A 14,082-nucleotide genomic window follows, 5' to 3' on the forward strand; every position below is an offset into this window, starting at 1 on the left:
GAGTGATTCATTTGTGCACGCTATTGAAAACAGTAGAACAAGCTAATCAATTCCAGTTTAGAGTTTCCGATTGGTAAATGTTGGTGTGTGTGCAGTTTATAAAAAGGTAGCTACTAATTTAGGAAAATATAAGTAATCTAAACACACGTGTGACACGTATGTGTAGCAGAGGAGGCTGGAGGTAGGATGGGCTCATTGTAATGGCTGGAATGGAGTCAAACATGTAGTTTCCTTAATGCTTGATACCATTCCATGAATTCCATTTCCGCAATAACAATGACCTATCCTGCTATAGCTCCTCCCACCAGCCTCTGATGTGTAGGGAGTATTTTTTGGTCTTCAAAATATTACAACCAATTTCAGCATATTGATTATGAATTTGAACATTTAAAACTAGTGTTTGGAGACTGGGCTATATAAAAAAAAATCCGTAACAGGAAGCAGCAACAGTATAATTAAAAAAACGTGTTTTAGGAATATAAATGATACTTCTAACATTAATTACAATTAATCCCATAACTACTGAATAAGCCAAATAACATGCTATGATTTTTTGAAATCGTGAAAATGTGTTTGTCAATACCAATTTCTCTGTATTACATGGGCCAAAACTTTAAAAACTAGCAGAGAGCCGACTCTGGAACTTTGATATACCCATAATTGTTGCATATTATGTAATTTATCTAGGCAAGTCAGTTAAGAACAAATTCTTATTTACAATGACAGAATTACAATGGGCAGAACGACAGATTTTTACCTTGTCAGCTCGGCATTCGATCTAGCGACCTTTCGGTTATTGGACGCTCTAACCTGTCGCCACAAATGTGTAAAACAAAATATTGACAAATTTGAAAAATCATTTTCACACACACAGTTCAACATTAATAAATTAAATGGGGGGGGGGGGGGGGGGGGGGGGGAGTTTAAAAATCTAAATACTACTCATATTACAGAGCAAGCAGTAACACGGAACCCAAACCAGCTGCGCGTGTGCGGCATCGTGCATACATTTATTTTGTCCCCCCACACCAAACAAAATCACGGCACGCAGGTTAAAATATTAAAACAAACTCAAATTATATTAATTTAGGGACAGGTTGAAAAGCATTAAACATTTATGGCAATTCAGCTAGTTAGCTTGCTAGCTAATTTGTCCTATTTAGCTAGCTGTTGCTAGCTAATTTGTCCTGGGATATAACAAAAAAATGCACAAGATCCTCTACTCCACCAATTAATCCACACATAAAACGGTCAACCGAATCATTTCTAGTCATCCATCTTCCTTCCAGGCCTTTTCTTCGCTTGACTTTATATTGCAATTGGCAACTTTCATAAATTAGGTGCATTACCGCCACCGACCGTTAGTCTTTCAGTCACCTACTGAGGAGATGGCACATGGGTACCTGCTTCTATAAACCAATGAGGAGATGGGAGAGGCAGGACTTGCAGCGTGATCTGCGTCAGAAATAGAACCGATTTCTATTTTATCCCTTGCAACGCAGGCGCGCGCGATCAGTGTGGGTCCAATAATTGAATAACAGATTTCTAAATGTATTTTGCAACGCTCACACACGCGACGCGAGCGGTGTGGTCAGCCTATAAAGCTTCACATGACACCAATTGTTGTTTTGTAGCACCTACAAATGGATGCCTGTGTAAGGCTAAAATGTAATAAATATGCCAACTTTGGTCAATTCTTTCTCTACTCTGCTTTTAGATACAAATGTCAAATACATGTCAACAATCTTTTGTCCTAAGCACCAATCTATGGATTACATTGTGAAAATCCCCAAAATCATGTTATTTTTATGTCCTGATTTCATACGGAATCTCTCACTACCAATAACATGGCACAACATCAGAAGGGAGAATGGCAGTCTGCTACTAAACATACACACCAATTTATTCCAATACCCAAACAAAGCTCATTGAAGATAATACTTCCTCCAGATGGCACCGCCTATCCCAGCCTATGCCAAGCTCACACCATACAGAGTACAGACCCAGAAATCAACACCACCATTCTCACGGGTGTGTGGTTCCATTCAAATGAACCCACAGAGATAATCAAAACAAGCAGGCAACTAATACTAAACACAGAGGTAGTGGCACTAGCAGTGTTAGTGAATACATAGAAACAGTATATGGACTTTCTGGGGCATCAGCATGATTTGACAAGAACTAGATGAAACCTCCAAAGGACATTTAAAGTGCCAATCAGACTCACAACACCAGAGAGAAGCTAGTGATAGACTAGAGCAGGGCTCTCCATGCCTGTTCCCTCAAGAGCTACCATCCTGTAGGGTCCCTCCAACCAGATTTGTAATGTGATTCAGCTCATCAATCAGCTAATTATTAAATTCAGGTGCGCTAGATTAGGGTTGGCATGAAAGCCCAGGCATGAAACCCAGACCATAGCTCTCCAGGAACAGGGTTGAGAGCGCTGGACTAGAGTAACCAATACACCAATATTCTCTCGCAAGACTCCTCCGCAAGCGACACAGAGACTGAGAAGACTAATCATTTATAGAATTCCATAATTTGAAAATAAGAATTTGTTCTTAACTCACTTGCCTAGTTAAATAAAGGTTAAAAAAAAATAGTTCCATGTCTTTTGTGGATGCGATCATGTCCCAAAGGTTAAGTAACAGTTGTGTAGGTGCATGTGGGCAATTCCATGCAAACATAGTGATGCTGAGACTAAGATCTTTCATTTTAAAATGTATGTCAAACCAAAATTCAATGATTCTAAGTTAAACAAAAACCATACAACACTATGCACAAAGACTACTTAATTTCCACTGAACATTTTACAAAAACACATTTACTTGAACAGTGCAGATGCAAATCTTGTGCTGTTTGTGCCGTCATTGCTACCAAACTAACTGCACTTCAAGCAAGTGTTTTAAAATGTTCAGTGGAAATTGTTAAAAGTAGTCATTGTGCATAGAGTTTTGTTCAACTTGCAATAGTTTTTGGGGGTATGATATACATTTTAAAAGGTCAGCATCGCTCGGTTACAGTGGAATTGCCCATATCTCCAGCAACACACAAATGAAATAAACATTGAGAAGAATGAAACTCTGCAGTTAGATCTAAGTCACTGGTGTTGATCTAACTTTGAAAATCAAATACTCCGTTTGAACCGGTGAGAGAGAGAGAAGGGAAGCAGTTGAATTAAGAGAAAAGTGAAAGGGGAAAGAGCAGCAATTCAGAGGGACTTTCAGCCCCATATATAGCTCCAACTATTTATTCAATGAGGTCATTTCCTTGAGGACAGCAAAAAGGCTGCTCATGCAACTGAATCAAGTAGTTAGGCCTACCTAAAGAAATGCCATCTCTTTAATGCTGCTATCCCAGAGGGGCTGTTTGAGGCAGTATAACTTCTGCCTGATGCTGGAGACTGAAAAAAAGTACCCAGTCAGCAATGGTGCTCTGCCAACTAAATGGGATCAGTGGGGCTGGGGCCTGGGGGAAAATACTGCCATCATTGATGTTTTGCTTCAAGCTTCGATGATACAGTATGTCTAATGTGCCTAAACTGAGCACTACTGAAATTAAAAAGGGCGTGTTCTGGGATGTTATAACAGTATGCAGTGCATTCGGAAAGTATTCAGACCTTCACTTTTTCCATATTGTTACGTTACAGCCTTATTCTAAAATGGATTCAATTGTGTGTTCAGACCCTTTGCTCAGTACTTTGTTGAAGCACCTTGAGCAGCGATTACAGCCTTTAGTCTTCTTGGGTTTGACGCTACAACCTGGCACACCTGTATTTGGGGAGTTTCTCCCATTCTTCTCTGCAGATCCGCTCAAGCTCTGTCAGGTTGGATAGGGAGTGTTGCTGCACAGCTATTTTCAGATCTCTCCAGAGATGTTCTGGCTAGGCCACTCAAGGACATTGAGCCTTGTCCCCGAAGCCACTCCTGTTTTGTCTTCACTGTGTGCCTAGGGTTGTTGTCCTGTTGGAATCTAAACCTTTTCCCAGTCGGAGGTCCTGAGCGCTCTGGAGTATGTTTTCGTCAAGATCTCTCTGTACTTTGACACATTCCTCTTTCCCTCGATCCTGATTGGTCTCCCAGTCCCTGACACTGAAAAACTTCCCCACAGCGTGATGCTGCCACCACCATGCTTCACCGTAGGGATGGTGCCAGGTTTCCTCATGAAGTGACGCTTGGCATTCCGACCAAAGAGTTAGTCAGACACATCCAGCCTTTTTTAAAAGACAGATTTATTTATTTACTAGCAAGCAATGAAAACCTGCATTGTAATTAAAAAAAGTCCACTTTTTTTTTTTTTTACATAAGTGCCAAAGCTTATTGCGCTCTACACCCCCCACCAGCGACTAGCTCCTTGAGCATCAAAGGAAAGTTGGATAGAGATGTAGAGTTTTTTATAGATACTAAGTTAACAAACCAATTGCTTAATCATTAGGAAACACTCCCGCTATTAGGTAGAGTTTATTTACATTAAAATAAAGTTAATAATATTTGACAAAAATCTAAATGAATGTCGGCTAATTTAAAACGGTTTTGACGGTTATTTTATTTACATGTCCGTCTTCATCCATAACCGTCAGTTACACGGTTATTCAATTACCATCACTGCCCTATCCCTGACCCAGTCTAATATCTATATGTTTAAAGCAGACCACAGAGTCCCTGTGCCCAAGAACACCAAGGCAACCTGTCTAAATGACAATCTCCCCGTAGCACTCACCTCTGTAGCGATGAAACGCTTTTAAAAGGCTGGTCATGGCTCACAGCCACACCATCATCCCAGACACCGTGAACCCACTCAAATCTGCATGCTGCCCCAACAGATCCAGACAATGGCGCCGGAGGTGATGGCTGCCGTTTTATGGGCTCCTAACCAACGGTGCTATTTAGTGTTTTTTTTCGCATTGTGTGAAACGTATTTTGTACATAATGTTGCTGCTACCGTCACTTATGACAGAAAAGAGCTTATGGGTATCAGAACAGCAATTACTCACATCGAACTAGATGAAGATTTTTTCTTTAGTGAGTTCGACGCAAAGGATATACTGTTTTCCCGAGACAAGGACAAAATCCCAGCCATTCACGTGAAGAAAAGACAGATGTACAAGGAGCGGAAATCGGGGTGGCTCGTGAGAATTCGTCGTCAAGTGTGTAACCCGCCTCAACCATCTGTTCTATTGGTCAACATGCAATCACTGGAGAATAAACTGGATAAGCTCCGTTTGCAACTATCCCAGCAACGGGACATTAAAAACTGTAATATCTTATGGTTCACCAAGTCGTGGCTGAACAACAACACGGATAATATACAGTTGGCTGGGTTTTCAGTGCATTGGCAGGACAGAACAGCTATGCCCGGCAAGACAAGGGGTGGTGGTGTGTGTATTTGTCAATAACAGCTGGAGCGTGATGTCTAATATTAAGGAAGTCTCGAGGTATTTCTCACCTGAGGTAAGGTACCTTCATGATAAGCTGTAGACCACACTATTTACCACTAAGACCGCACTCAACGAGCTGTATAAAGTCATAATCAAACAAGAACATGTCCATCCGGAAGCAGCGCTTCTAGTGGCCGGGGACTTTAATGCAGAAAACTTCAATCTGTTTTACCAGCATGTCGCGTGCAACCAGAGGAAGTAAAACTCTAGAAAACATTTGCTCCACACAGAGACACATACAAAGCTCTCCGTCACCCTACATTTGGCAAATCTGACCATAATTCTATCCTCCTGATTCCTGCTTACAAGCAAAAACTAAAGCATGAAGTACCAGTGACTCACTCAATACGGAAGTCGGCAGATGACCCAGATGCTACGCTACAGGACTGTTTTACTAGCAAACTGGAATATGTTCCAGGATTCATCCAATGGCATTCAGGAGTATACCACCTCAGTCACCGGCTTCATCAATAAGTGCATTGATCGTACGTACATATCACAACCAGAAGCCATGGATTACAGGCAACATCCACACCGAGCTAAAGGCTAGAGCTACAACTTTCAAGGAGTAGGACACTAATCCGGATGCTTATAAGAAATTCTGCTATGCCCTCAGACGAACCATCAAACAGGTTTAGAGACAATACAGGACTAAGATTTAATCCTACTACACCGGCTCTGACGCTCGTCGGATGTGGCAGCACTTGCAAACTATTGCGGACTACAAAGGGAAACTCAGCCACGAGACGGGCTAAATGCTTTTTGTTTGCTTCGAGGCAAGCAATACTGAAGCATGCATGAGAGCACCAGCTGTTCCGTACAACTGTGTGAACACTCTCCGTAGCCGATGTGAGCAAGACCTTTAAACAAGTCAACATTCACAAGGCCGCGGGACTAGACGGATTACCAGGACGTGTACTCAAAGCATGCGCGGACCAACTGGCAAGTGTCTTGACACTGACATTTTCAACCTCTCCCTGACGAAGACTGTAATACCCATGTTTCAAGCAGACCACCATAGTCCCTGTGCCCAAGAAAGTGAACGGAACCTGCCTAAATGACTACCGCCCTGTAGCACTCACCTTGGTAGCATGAAGTGCTTTGAAAGGCTGGTCATGGCTCATAACATCATCCCGGAATCCCAATTCCTACTCCAATTAGCATACCGCCCCAACAGATCCATAGATGATGCAATCTTAATCCACACTGCCCTTCCCAACCTGGACAAAAGGAACACCTATGTGAGAATGCTGTTCATTGACTACACCTCAGTGTTCATCACCATAGTGCCCACAAAGCTCATTACTAAGCTAATGACCCTGGGTCTAAAACACCTCCCTTCGCAACTGGATCCTGGACTTCCTGACGGACCTCCCCCAGGTGGTGAGGGTAGGTCACAACACATCTGCCACGCTGACCCTCAAGACGGGGGCCCCTCAGGGGTGTGTGCTTAGTCCCCTCCTGTGGTCACACGACTCCAACACCATCATTTAGTTTGCTGATTACACTACGGTGGTTGGCCTGATCGCCGACAACGATGAGACAGCCTAGAGGGAGGTGGTCAGAGACCTGTCAGTGTAGTGTCAGGAAAACAACCTATCCCTGGCACTACAAGGGTCCAAGCATGGTCCAAGCATACCAACAGTCGAAGAGGGCACGACAACGGCTTTGGCCCTCAGATCCTCAAAACCTTCAATAGCTGCACCATCAAGAACACTGACTGGCTGCATCACCACTTTGTATGGCAACTGCTTGGCATTTCACCGCAAGGTGCCTCAGAGTGTAGTGCGTAAGTCCCAGTAATTCACTGGGCCGAGCTCCCTGCCATCCAGGACCTTTATGCCAGGCAGTGTCAGAGGAAGGCCCAAAATATTATGAAAGACTACAGCCACCCAAACCACACTTATCTCTGCTACCACATGGCAATGCTGCAAGTCGTCTGGAATATGAACAGCTTCTACACCCAAGCCATCATACTTCTAAACAATACTGCTAAATAGCTAATCAAATGGCTACCCGGACTACCTGCATTGGATGTTTTTTCCACCAACTCCTGCACACACACTGGACTCTACCCACACACAAAAGTATGTGGACACCCATTCAAATTAGTGGACTCTGCTATTTCAGCCACACTTGTTGACAGGTCTATAAAATCAAGCACACAGCCATGCAATCGCTAAAGACAAACATTGGCAGCGAATGGCCTTACTATTTAACAGCACGTGGGGATCTCTCTCTTGAATTGTTGTAACAGTTAAGAGTATTTTATGGCTGTGTGCAATGATCATGAAGTGTGCATCAAGTTGGCTACTTGCAGAGGATATCATATAGCTTCAAGTTGAGCCTAATAGAATATTTGATATTGGATTTAACATCTGGTCTCCCAGCAGCGTTTGAACCTCTTGATGGGTTGCCACATCATTTTCCACCACTATACTAGAAAGGCTAATGCTTCCTGATGTTTCGCCCTGTGGTCAGCCAGGGGTAAAAAGACTGCTGCAACCTGATTGGCTAAACGCAGGGTGCACCATCAGGAAGTAGCATTCCTAGGCTTTAGCCACTCTGGCATGATGGTGGAAAATGGTGTTTCATAAAGAAAGTATGCATATTTTCCCGTTTTTTCCCGAGACGTTATTAAATCTAGTTAAGGAGGGGAGGACGGCTCATAATAATTTCTGGAATGGAGCTAATGAAAAACCATGGTGTTTGATGCCATTCTACTAATTCCGCTCCAGCCATTACCACAAACCCGCCCTCCCCAATTAAAGTGCCACCAACCTCCTGTGGTGGAGATCCATAAGTCCATTAGCAGCTGCCCAGGCTAGCAGTAGACATATTGTATTGCTTTCCTTCGATGTCGATGATGATATTGCTCCCAGTAATTATCAGCTATTGGTGGTGTTGTTTTGGTGCATTGTGTTTATGCCAATGCATGTAGCTGTGCAGGCCGATGTGAAACACACATGGTTTGCTACATAAGGGGCATCCCTGCTGGTGGGCTATTAAAGTGGGTAGTAGTTCACTGTGGGATAAGAGCCATAGGGTGGGGCTATAGACCCGCAGACGGCACCTACGGTAGACCTACATACACTAGATATACAAAAGGTATGTGGACACCCCTTCAAATGACTGGATTCAGCTATTTTAGCCACACCCGTTTCTGACAGGTGTATAAAATCAAGCACACAGCCATGCAATCTCAATTGATAAACATTGTCAGTAGAATAGCCTTACTGAAGAGCTCAGTGACATTCAATGTGGCACCATCATAGGATACCACCTTTCCAACAAGTCAGTTCATCATATTTCTTCCCTGCTAGAGCTGCCCCGATCAACTATAAGTGCTCTTATTGTGAAGTAGAAACGGCTAGGAGTAACAATGGCTCAGCCGTGAAGTTCCAAGTTCCAAACTGCCTCTGGAAGCAAAGTCAGCACAATAACTGTTTATCGGGCGCTTCATGAAACAGGTTTCCCTGGCCAAACAGCCGCACACAAGCCTAAAGATCACCATGCACAATGCCAAGCGTCAGCTAGAGCGGTGTAAAGCTCACAGCCATTGGACTCTGGAGCAGTGGAAGCGTGTTCTCTGGAGTGATGAATCACGCTTCACCATCTGGCAGTCCAATGGGACAAATCTGGGTTTGGCGGGTGCCAGGAGAACGCTACCTGCCCCAATGCGTGGTGCCTACTGTAAAGTTTGGTGAGGAGAAATAATGGTCTGGCTCAGCCCCTTAGTTCCAGTGAAGGGAAATCTTAACGCTACAGCATACAATGACATTCTAGATGATTCTGTGCTTCCAAATTTGTGGCAACAGTTTGGGGGAAGGCTCTTTCCTGTTCCAGCATGACAATGCACCCTGTGCACAAAGCAAAATCCATTCAGAAATGGTTTGTTGAGATCGATGTGAAAGAACTTGACTGGCCTGCACAGAGCCCTGACCTCAACCCCATCGAACACCTTTGGGATGAAAAGGGAACACGAGCCAGGCCTAATCGCTCAACATCAGTGCCTGACCTCACTAATTGCTTGTGGCTGAATGGAAGCAACTCCCCGCAGCAATGTTCCAACATCTAGTGGAATGCCGTCCTAGAAGAGTAGAGGCTGTTATAGCAGCAAAAGAGGGACCAACTCCATATTCATGCCCATGATTTTGGAATGAGATGTTCGACGTGCAGTGTCCACATACTTCTGGTCATGTAGTGTACTTACCCAGACACCCCCCCCAACACACACACACTATTGTTATTATCTATCGTGTTGCCTAGTCACTTTAACCCTACCGATAAGTACAGTACATAGATACTTCAATTACCTCGTACCCCTGCACATAGACTTTGTACTGGTACATCCTGTATATAGCCATGTTATTTTCTACTCCCTATACAAAACATTAGGAACACCTTCCTAATATTGTGTTGCACCCCCTTTTACCCTCAGAACAGTCTCAATTAGTCAGGACATGGACTCTACAAGGTGTCAAAAGCATTCCACAGGGATGCTGGCCGATGTTGACTCCAATGCGTTCCACAGTTGATTCAAGTTGGCTGGATGTCCTTTGGGTGGTGGACCATTCTTGATTCACATGGGAAATTGTTGAGCGTGAAACTCAGCAGCGTTGCAGTTCTCGACACACAAACTGGTGTGCCAGGCATCTACTACCATACCCCGTTCAAAAGGCACTGAAATATTTTCTTTCCCATCCACCTTCTGAATGACACACATACACAATACATGTCTCATTTGTCTCAAGGCTTCAAAATCCTTTAAACCAGTCTCCTCCCTTGTATCTACACTGATTGAAGTGGATATAACATCATTAAGGGATGATGGACTGACCAGGTGAAAGCTGTGTCATGGAAAGAGCAGGTGTTCCTTATGTTTTGTGCACTCAGTATATAGCAATGTAATTCTTACTCTTTCTTTTTTGTTAGTCAGTGTATTTATTTCTCGTGTCACTATTTAAATTGTTTTATTTGATCTTCTCTTTAACTCTGCATTGTTGAAAAATGACCCTTAAGCATTTTACGGTTAGTCTATGAAGCATGAGACAAATAAAAACATTATTTTAACACCAAATTATATAATTCATCATGGAATAATGGTGCCATATCCCTCCAATAGAATTCCAGACAATTGTAAAATATATGCCAAGATACATTGAAGCTGTTCAGGCCAAAAGCCCCATTAAAACACTTTATGATGGCGTTTCCTTTATTTTGCCAATTACCTGTACATGGAGTGTAAATTAAGAAGAGTACAGGTTGAAAAACATTTACAGTAAACGAGGACATAAAATGGCCCAGGCATTGTTCTGCTGAGGCAATTGGAGTCTTATCCAGGATAATTACAGTGCATTCAGAAAGTATTTAGACCCCTTCCCTTTTTCCACATGTTGTTATGTTCAAGCCTTTTTCTAAAATGGATTCATATATATCCCTCAATCTACACAACACCCAATAATGACAAAGCAAAAACAGGTTTAGACATTTTTAAATGTACTGAAAATAAAAAACAGAAATACCTTCTTTACAGAAGTATTCAGACCCTTTAATATGAGACTCGAGCTCAGGTGAATCCTGTTTCCAATGATCATCCTTGAGATATATTTCTAAAACTTGATTGCAGTCCACTTGTGGTATATTCAATTGATTAGACATGATTTGGAAAGGCACACACCTGTCTATATAAAGGTCCCGCAGTTGACAGTGCATGTCAGAGCAAAAACAAAGCCATGAGGTCGAAGGAATTGTCCGTAGAACTCAGACAGGATTGTGTCGAGGCAGAGATCTGGGGAAGGGTACACAAACATTATGCTGCATTGAAGGTCCCCAACACAGTGGCCTTCATCATTCTTAAATGGAATAAGTTTGGAACCACCAAGACTCTTCATAGAGCTGGCCGCCTGGCCAAACTGAGCAATGGGGGGGGAGAAGGGCCTTGGTCAGGGAGGTGACCAAGAACCCGATGGTCACTCTAGAGATCCTCTGTGGAGATGGGAAAACTTTCCAGAAGGACAATCATCTCTGCAGCAGTCTACCAGGCCTGTATGGTAGAGTGGTCAGATGGAAGCCACTCCTCAGTAAAAAGCACTTGACAGCCCACTTGGAGTTTGCCAAAAGGCACCTAAAGGACTCTCTGACCATGAGAAACAAGATTCTCTGCTCTGATGAAACCAAGATTGAACTCTTCGGCCTGAATACCAAGCGTCACGTCTGGAGGAACCCAGGCACAGCTCATTACCTAGGCAATACCATCCCCACGGTGAAGCATGGTGGTGGCAGCATCACGCTGTGGGGATGTTTTTCAGTGGCAGGGACTGCGAGACTAGTCAGGATTTGGGGAAAGAGATCCTTGATGAAGTCCTGAGCACTCTGGAGCAGGTTCTCAGACTGGGGTCAAGGTTCACCTTCCAACAGGACAACGACCCTAAGCACACAGCTCAGACAACGCAGGAGTGACCTCGGGACAAGTCTCTGAATGTCCTTGAGTGGACCAGCTAGAGCCCGGACTTGAACCCGATCGAACATCTCTGAGACCTGCAAATAGCTGTGCAGCGACACTTCCCATCCAACCTGACCGCGCTTGAGGATCTGCAGAGAAGAATGGGAGAAACTCTCCAAATACAGGTGTGCCAAACTAGCGTCATACCCAAGAATACTCGCTGCCAAAGGTGCTTCAACAAAGTACTGAGTAAACATTCTAAATACTTATGTAAATGTGATCAGTTCCTTTTTAATACATCTGCAAAAATGTCAAAAAACTTGTTTTTGCTTTTCATTATGGGGTGTTGTGTGTAGATTGACGAGGGAAAAAACAATTGAATCAATTTTAGAATAAGGCTAATGTAACAAAATGTCAAAAAAGTGAAGGGGTCTGAATACTTTTAGAATGCACTGTATATGTAAGAAGCTTTTATAGGTGTTAATGGATGTCGATGACTGTGTTCATAATTTACCATTAGGCAAAGATTTTAAAGGGAAAAATGGAGGGTATGCCGGGGGTCTGAATGTGTGCTGCTGGTCAGAACATGTAGAAACAGGTCTGAATGTGTGCTGCTGGTCAGAACATGTAGAAACAGGTCTGAATGTGTGCTGCTGGTCAGAACATGTAGAAACAGGTCTGAATGTGTGCTGCTGGTCAGAACATGTAGAAACAGGTCTGAATATGTGCTGCTGGTCAGAACATGTAGAAACAGGTCTGAATGTGTGATGCTGGTCAGAACATGTAGAAACAGGTCTGAATATGTGCTGCTGGTCAGAGCATGTAGAAACAGTCTGACTGCATCAATGCAATGCCTGATGCTTGTCCTCTCTGCCTTCTTCATAGCAAGCAATAACAGAGTGCGAGGCACTAAAAATGGCTTGGGAGGCAAGAGTGCTAGAGGATCCAGCCTGTTCAAACCCACGCACTCTTCCCACTCAACTTCAGTCTAGAACAGTCATCTAGCTCTGATATCCATCTCCTACTCATTCCCAGGAAATAAACAGCTGAGGATTCAGTCACTGCATATAAACTATATTCATTCTGCACTTTTAAAAAGATTTTAACTGGCACTGTAGAAGTTTAATTCCGTTTCAGAAACTGCTTAACATAGCATCTATGGTAACTGCAGGAAAATCCACTGCTAGGCCTTCAATTCAGTTTTGAAATGTGTCTGGGGGAGATTCCGATGGAAATACATACATTTGTAAAATATGAGTGTTTAGGATGTAGGTGTGGCTATTTCAGTCTGGAACAACTATTATCACAATAAGTTTATGCGGAATGTTTTCAGGCCTATTAACAGATGACAGTCCTCTCGACATTCCACAGCAGTGAGTATGCCTGTCTGGGTAAATGCTCCTCAATCGTTTCCTTGTTATTATCCTCTTAAACAGTTGGCTGAGGTCTACAACCCAGTCCTCTCTTTGGCAGCTACTACAACGCATCTGTCTGTATAAGAGACAAGCGCGCATGTGGCATGCCGTTGGTAGTGGTACCCGTCTGGTGCATATCCCATATAGTGGGCCAATCCCTTGCCAAGTGGAAGATCGCTCAAGAATTTGAACGGAATAAATGTTTCCATAGAAGTAACCTACAACGATATACACATTTTCCACTATTCCCCATAATCTTCAAACAGACAGTTCAAGGCTACGGCTATAGTTAAAGTATGTTGTCTGCTGCATCAAATGCTCTCATGTCTCAAAAGAAAAGGGCGCAATTATTTTCTATGACTGTCCTTATACCCTTACATAGGCTTATGTAGCCACTATTATCGTAACTTTACCGGGAGCAATTCATTATAGGCCTCGTCTGCATGTCATCTGAATAGCCGGCTACACATTGTCATAGAAGGATACAGATGGTGCGGTTATCGGTGCAAAAATGTAGGCTAACGATAATGTGCAAATACAGTTTGTTAATCTAAAAGATAGTGCAATAGGCCTATAATTTCTCAAGTTAATGTTGTTGACCTGCATCAAAGGCTTTGTGGAAATTCGGTTACAATGTATTATCTGAACATAAAAATGTATACATGTCTTGGTTAAAAGGCGTAAGAAGTCTACTTATTACTATGTATTTTTTCGGTTGCTTCAAAATGCGAAAGGGGAAAACATGGGACCTATTAATAATTAATAAAATATTTAAGCAGACTTAC

General features: G+C 43.0%; 1 protein-coding gene across 1 annotated transcript in view; it reads right to left on the reverse strand.

Moving 5' to 3' along the window:
- Window positions 1-14,082, reverse strand: part of LOC110505685 (rho-associated protein kinase 2) — a 53,129-nt gene that overhangs the window by 37,550 nt on the left and 1,497 nt on the right. The window lies entirely within an intron of this gene.

Source organism: Oncorhynchus mykiss, chromosome 25 (genome assembly GCF_057628025.1).
Source record: "Oncorhynchus mykiss isolate SJ-2025 chromosome 25, ASM5762802v1, whole genome shotgun sequence".
Lineage (NCBI taxonomy): Eukaryota > Metazoa > Chordata > Actinopteri > Salmoniformes > Salmonidae > Oncorhynchus > Oncorhynchus mykiss.